Source organism: Otolemur garnettii, unplaced genomic scaffold, assembly GCF_000181295.1.
Source record: "Otolemur garnettii isolate 467f Iridium unplaced genomic scaffold, OtoGar3 scaffold00009, whole genome shotgun sequence".
Lineage (NCBI taxonomy): Eukaryota > Metazoa > Chordata > Mammalia > Primates > Galagidae > Otolemur > Otolemur garnettii.
In genome coordinates, this window is record NW_003852404.1 from 2,272,378 (window position 1) to 2,280,064 (window position 7,687).

Sequence of the window (7,687 nt, forward strand, 5' to 3'; positions counted from 1 at the left end):
TTTTTTTTTTTTTTTTGCAGTTTTTGGCCAGGGCTGGGTTTGAACCCACCACCTCCACCTCCAGTATATGGGGCCAGGGCCCTACTCCTTTGAGCCGCATGCGCCACCCGAGTCCACAGCTTTTTGATCAACCTTGTTCTGTTATCTCATATCTCATATTTCTCTTTTTCTGTGGTGAATAGGGTGACCAGATTTTAACATTTGTAAAGCGGAACAACATTGGGGGGGGCGGGGTGGGGGGGCGGGGCAGGGCCTGGCAACAATGCAAACTTTGATAAGCAGTTCTCAATAATCACTTCTCAATAATTATTTGTTATTATTACAGTTTAACATTATACAATTAACAAAAATAATATAAAACTCATATTCTGGCAAAACACTCACATGGCAGCCAAAAACTGTATATTCTCTTCCTGTTCTCCCGCCTGTTCGTGCATTCTCTCCAAAAATCTGGACTTTTTAAAAACACTGCGGGGTGCAGGACAAATTGTTCAAAAGCCGGACGTCTGGTCACCCTAGTGGTGAAGATCTCACTTTCTTGGTGTCTGGGCTTCCGGAGCTGCTGCTGCTTGAAATAAACATCAGTAAGATGCTTGGGGATTTTGACATTACTGATGTCAATTTTTGTGGTGGTGGCGATGACAAATTTCTGGTGTGTCCTTCGTAGAGGAACTTGATTGAGGGACAGAGGTCCAGTCACAATTAGCAAGCCACTGCCCAATTGCTTTAGGAAAACCACTCTCTTGCCTCTGTGGCGCCCTGTGAGGATAATTAGAACGGTCCCAGGTGTGACGCTAGATCGCAGTTTTCCCACATGCTGACTAAGTGGGTTTTTTGCCCTGGCTCAATAGCTTTGGAGGCACATCTTCGGTGGGATGGTATCTAGGCATTTTGCGAAGTTTAACCACCCGAGTACCACCATTCTTGTCCCACCAACTGGTTTTGTAACGGTGGCAAGGACCTTTGCCTTTTTCTTTTCAATCTTGGATTTAGCTGCTGTGTATTTCCTCTTATACGTCGCCTTTCTCAAATACATGGCAGATCGGGAATATCTGCCTACTCCTCTGACAAGAACAGGATTTCAGCTGCAGTGGGGCTTCCCCTTCTTGGCCTTAGGCCTCTTCTCTTTATTAACAGGTTTCTTCTCTTTAGAAACCGGCTTCTCAACTTTTTCACCCGCCATCTTGCAAGATGGGAAAGAGCCCTACAAGAAAGGGGAGAGTGAGGAGAGGGGAGAGGAGAGGATGGGTGGAGGGCGAGTAATTGGGAGGACCACACCTAAGGTGCATCTTACAAGGGTACACGTGAAATTTCCTAGGTGTAGAATATAAATGTTTTAATCAGCTTTTAAAGGCATGTTCTATTTGTTTCATGCCTTAACTCCCTGCTGTCACCGCTGCTGCTCTACCACTGGAGGGAGTCAGGCAGAGTCCTCTGCTGAGGGAAGGACAGTTAAGCCAGCCTGAGCCACAGATCCCAGAGATGGGTGTTTTGGGAGGACATAGGAGAGCAGATGACATTAAGAAAATGAGGCTCGGCTCGGCACCTATAGCTCAACTGGCTAAGGCGCCAGCCACATACACCTAAGGTGGCGGGTTCGAATCCCCAGCCCGGACCCGCCAAACAACAATGACGGCTGCAACCAAAAAATAGCCGGGCGTTGTGGCGGGCGCCTGTGGTCCCAGCTACTTGGGAGGCGGAGGCAGGAGACTCGCTTGAGCCCAGGAGTTGGAGGTTGCTGTGAGCTGTAATGCCACGGCACTCTACCCAGGGGGACAGCTTGAGGCTCTGTCTCAAAAAAAAAAAAAAAAAAAAAAAAGAAAATGAGGCTCAAAGGGGGTGATTTCCTCAAATGACATAATTAGTAAACTGACAGTCAATATCAAATCCCAACCATTTGCATTTAAGGTGTCACTCCTCCCGTGGGCTTTTCCTATTTCAAATGAAGACTGAGGATGGAGAGAAGGAAAAATCTCCCAGAACCTAAGAAAGAAGTTGTCTTAACAGTAGGATTTCCCATGACATGGACAAGATGACTACAATCATTTAAATATATGACGGCACTGTATGGAAAAGTGGTGTCTGGGCCTTTTGGATAATTAATGAGCAAGTTTTTTGTAGGAACTTACATCCAAAATTAATACTAGGTACCTGGGAGATAAAAAGAAGTAGAAATATGGACCAACTCTGGCTCCAAATCGTTGTACTTTTTCTAGTATATCGTAGGTTCCTTATATCTGTATTTTTTTCTTTTTTGCAGTTTTTGGCCAGAGCTGGGTTTGCACCTGCCACCTCTGCCCTACTCCTTTGAGCCACAGGCACCGCCCCGTAGGTTCCTTATAAATGTTCATCAGGGAGGCACCTGTGGCTCAATGAGTAGGGTATCGGCCCCATATACCAAGGGTGGCGGGTTCAAACCGTTCAACAAAAATAACCAGGCATTGTGGCAGGCACCTGTAGTCCCAGCTACTTGGGAGGCTGAGGCAAGAGAATCACCTAAGCCCAGGAGTTAGAGGTTGCTGTGAGCTGTGACGTCACGTACTCTACTGAGGGCTATAAGTGAAACTCTGTCTCTACACACACACACAAAAAAAAACCAATAAATGTTCATCAAACAACCAGAAACGGCTGAACAATGGACTAGTTTTGTAGCTAGTCTTCCTGAAAGGGAGAAGGGGAAAGAGTTGGTAGGAAGTCAGGCGCAGTGGTTCACGCCTGCAATCCCAATTCTCTGGGCGTTGAGGTGGGAGGATTGCTTGAGGCCAGAAGTTAGAGGCTTCGGTGAACCACTGCTTGCAGCGTGGGAGACTGTGAGACTGTTTCAAACTGAACTTGGAATTGGTAGGACAGTGTTAGACTGTTCCCTACTCTGACCACCAGGTGGCGCTATTTTCACAGAGACTAGGTCATGGTTTCTTATTAGACTAGAGTTAAAACCATTGGTATATAGTATGCTATGAAATGGCCAGAGTAGAATTATCTTCAAACTTCAAAGATCATATTAAAATTTTGTTTTTATCTTGACATTCATTGTCTTGAACACTGTGTGAAAAGAAATGAACTCCAGGCTTGAAATTTTCCAACTACTGTGTATATTTCACTAGACCCAGGACTTGAGTATTAGGCCCTAATATTTAAAAATTGACAGCTTTAGCTTCCATTTTTAGGATATGCTACTTTATTATGTATTTATTTATTTATTGCTGTTTTCAGCCTGGGCCAGGTTTGAACCCAGCACCTCTGGTATATGGGGCTGGCGCCCTACTCCTTGAGCCAGAGGCACTGCCGCTACCCTATACTTTATAGCTGCTTTTGTGTGTGTGTGGGGAAAAAAAGTCCTTGGCCAGACTCAGTGGCTCATGCTTGTAATCCCAGCACTCTGGGAGGCCTAGGCAGGCAGATCGCCTGAGCTCACAAGTTTGAGACTAGCCTGAGCAAAATTGAGACCTCCTTCTCTAAAAATAGCCAGGCGTGTGGCAGGTCCCTGTAGTCCTAGCAACTCAAGAGGCTGAGGCAGAGACAGAGACAGAGACAGAGGTAGCTGTGAGCTATAAAGCCACAGCACTCTATCAGGGGCCACAAAGTGAGACTTTATTTCAAAAAAAGAAAATCCTGTTTATAGGACAGGATAATAATTCCAAAACAGTAACTGACATTAGCAATTCGGTATTTTTTAAAAATTCCTTTGGGTTCCTCATGATACCAAGATAAATTTCAATCCAATTCAATCAAAATCTTCTGCTTTAAGGACAGAGGTGAGAATGAAAGGGAATCAGCTCGGGGAGGACATTGAAGACATAACTTATTTTTTTCAGCCTCCTCCTCCCTTTTTTTTTTTTTTTTTTTTTTTGAGACAGAGCCTCAAGCTGTCCCCCTGGGTAGAGTGCTGTGGCATTACAGCTCACAGCAACCTCCAACTCCTGGGCTCAAGCGAGTCTCTTGCCTCTGCCTCCCAAGTAGCTGGGACCACAGGCGCCCGCCACAACGCCTGGCTATTTTTTGGTTGCAGCCATCATTGTTGTTTGGCGGGTCCGGGCTGGGGATTCGAACCCGCCACCTTAGGTGTACGTGGCTGGCGCCTTAGCCGGTTGAGCTATAGGCGCCGAGCCCATCCTCCCTTTTTAAAAAAATCTTTACCACCTTTTTCCTCACTTACTTTCTTTTTTCCTTTTCTTTGTTTTCTCATAACGTGTTATATGCCTTTAGGTTTATTTCAATATTTTATTATGAAATTTCACACTGAGAGAATTTATAGAGACCATACCATCCATTTAGAGTCTACAATTAATATTTTACTGTGCTTACCTTGGTATGTGTCTGTCTGTCCTTCCACCAATCAATTCATCATATTCCTGTGATCCATTTCAAAGTAAGTGTGGTGAACCCATGAGCTCAAGTAATCTACCTGCCTCAGCCTCCCAGGGTGCTAAGATTACAGGCATGAGCCACCGCGCCCAGTTAAGGAATCAGCACCATAGCTCAGTGAGTAGGGCGCCAGCCACATACACCGAAACTGGTTCGAGCCTGGTCTGGGCCTGCTAAATGACAATGAAAATTGTAACCAAAAACAGCTGGGCAAGGTGGCAGGTGCTTGTAGTCCCAGCTACTTGGGAGGCTGAGGCAAGAGAATCGCTTAAGCCCAAGAGTTTGAAGTTGCTGTGAGCTGTGATGTCATAGCACTCTACCGAGGGTGACAGAATAAAACTCTGTCTCAAAAAAAAAAGGTTTTACAGTGAGATTTGATGAGCTTTCATGTTAGTGAACATTGTTGAGGTGCTGGGAGGTGGGGAGGACACAAAGGCCCCTCTCTTCAAGCCCCAACTTGCCCTGTGCATCTCTTCCACCTGCCTGTCCCTGAGTCGTATCCTCTATAGTAAACCAGAAAGAATGAGTAAGCTGTTTTCCCGAGTCCTGTGAGATGTTCTCAGAAATTATTAAACCCAAGGAGAGGGGTCATGGAAACCCCCAAGTTATAGCCAATCCATCATAATAAGCATGGGAGGCCTGGACTTGTTACTGGGAAGTGGGGGCAGTCTTGTGGGACTGAATCCTTAACCTGTAGGGTCTGTGCCAAGTCTGAGTAGTTTCAGAATTGACCTGCCCTGCAACATTGGATACCCAGTTGGTATCCAAAGAGCTGGAGAATTGATTATTGGTGTGGGAAAAAAAAACTCTCACATTTGGAGTCAGAAGTATTGTGAGTAGAGGAACAATCTTCTAGTTATAGACATCAGCACAAAACACTCCCAAATAAGGCAGCATGTGACAGGGCTTTAAATTTATCTACCAACATAAACCTTTTGGGTTTGCAACGTCTTTCCTACGAAAACACCATGTATTTTAGTGAAGTTTAGTTTATATTTATTTGATTTGATGGAGTTTAGGGTCTTAATCTCTTGCCTTCGTCCTTTCAAGCATCGTAACACTTAATGCAATAGGAAGACTCTTGGCAGACTTCCTTCCTTGGGGTCCATCCAGGATACTCAAGGATTAGTCACTCAGTGGTGGCCAAGTCAGTTACGTCGTCTCTGGCTGTACGAAGTCCTCCATACTGGTCTCCAAGTCCAGGACACGGCCTCTCCCACCTGCTGGGAGTTTGCTAGGAGAAGCTGTTGTTTCTTCCCACGTGGATTAGGGAACAATGTCGATTTCCAGAGCACAGTGTGTTGCTATGGGAACCTAAAGTTATTTGGAGTTGCAAAATGATAACGAGTAATCAGTGACACAACCCGAACACTTCATAATTGTCCCCAGAGAATAATAGGGTAAAATGTTTTATTCTTAGATAAGGGAACTTACGTGCTTTTGTCCTTGGAGCTTCTTGGGAGCCTGAAGAGCTGTTGAGTGAGAAAGCCGGGGGGTTGGGCAAAGGTGGGTTCTGAAGGCTTAGATAGACTCCTAGTTTTCCTGTTTCTTATTAGGAGTCCCTTAGACAATTCATTTATTCTTTCTGAGATTTTTTTTTTTTTTGGAGACCGGGTCTCTGTAACTCAATCTAGAGTACAGTGGCTTCATCATAGCTCACTGCAACTTCAGACTTTTGGGCTCAAGTGATCCTTCTGCCTTACTACTGAATACCTGGGACTACAGGTGCGCACCACAATGCCTAGCTAATTTTTTCTATTTTGGTGAGGTCTCACTTTACTCAGGCTGCCCTCGAACTCCTGGAATCAAACAGTCCTCCCTCCTTGGCTTCCCAAACTGCTACAATTACAGACATTAGCAACTGTGCCTGGCCTGAGCTGCCTTTTTGTTCTAGAAAATGGGTGTTAGTCTAGAGCTTTAAGGGACCTTGGAGATAATCTAAAGTTGTATTATTCTCTGAAACAGATGATGCCTCCACATTTTGTTGGGGAAAACCCTATGAATGAGAAACAAGCAGTGTGTGTAGGAGGGTATGTAACACACAACCCTGGACTTCTCTGTGTCTTTCTTTCATATGGCCAACACCTTCACATAATATACTTAGTCATTAACATTTTAATCTATATGCTGTAATCCTCAGGAGGGCAGTATTATTGACCAGTGCCATTATGGTATAGTGTATATAACTATTGATCTGTGATCAAAAATGCATGAGCCTTCTGTCTGAGAAGATAATAATGCATTTTTTGAAAGATATTTTGTTCTAAAATATATAGTTAAAACAAAAAAGTTTGTGAACTTAAGGGAGTGGTAGGAGATGAAATCAGGCAGGTAACAAGGTCAGGTCTACCTTAAAATCTGTGGCAAGTCAGCAGCACCCGTAGTTCAGTGGGTAGGGCGCCGGCCACATATACTGAGGCTGGTGGGTTCAAACCCGGTCAGGGCCAGCTAAACAGCAATGACAACTGCAACAAAAAAAAATAGCCGGGCATTGTGGCGGGCACCTGGAGTCCCAGCTACTTGGGAGGCTGAGGCAAGAGATTCACCAAGAGTTTGAGGTTGCTGTGAACTGTGACGCGCTGGCACTCTACCGAGGGTGACATGGTGAGACTTGATCTCAAAAGAGAAAAAAAAAATCTGCAGCAAGTATTTTGGGGATAAACGGGAAGCAGGTAGAGGATTTTGAAAAATAAAATTACCCTATCATTGTACTGCAGCCATAGTGGCTTGTTGAAACTCTTGGGAAAATTCTACCTCAGGCCCTTTGCACTGGCTATTCCTCTGTCTGGGTAGTTCTTTATACAGACACGATATCTGTCTGTAAAGTTCACCCCCTTCAAGTCTGTACTCAAATGCCTTCTCCACAATAAAAGATTTCTAGTCAACTATTTTTGTTATAACTTATTTTCATATAATTTCAAACTTACAGAAAACTTGCAAGACAAGGAACTCTTTGTACCCTCTACCCATATTCACAAATTGTTTTTGCCCCATTTGCTTTACCATTCCTGCAGGACTGTGGTGTGTGAGCATCTTTCTAAAACTCCTGAGAGTAAATTAGAGCCATTGTGTCCTTATACCCATAAATATTTCAAGTGTGTTTTGTATATTTTTTTATTTATTTATTTTGAGACAGAGTCTCACTTTGTCACCCTTGGTAGAGTGCTGTGGCATCATAGCTCACGGTAACCTCAAACTCTTGGGCTCAAGAGATCCTCTTGCCTCAGCCTCCTGAATAGCTGAGACTACAGGCACCCACCACAACACCTGGCTATTTTTAGAGGCAGGGTCTGGCTCTGGCTCTGGCTCAGGCTGGTCTCTT

General features: G+C 44.6%; 1 long non-coding RNA gene across 1 annotated transcript in view; it reads left to right on the top strand.

Annotated features, from left to right (window-relative positions):
* The first annotated feature begins 99 nt into the window (after positions 1–99).
* The window catches only part of LOC100949086, a 24,817-nt gene continuing 17,229 nt past the window's right edge, over positions 100–7,687 (top strand). Inside the window, exons 1-2 of the long non-coding RNA XR_001161012.2 lie at positions 100–111; positions 2,274–2,277. This is a non-coding gene — a long non-coding RNA (uncharacterized LOC100949086). The remainder of the gene's footprint in view (positions 112–2,273; positions 2,278–7,687) is intronic.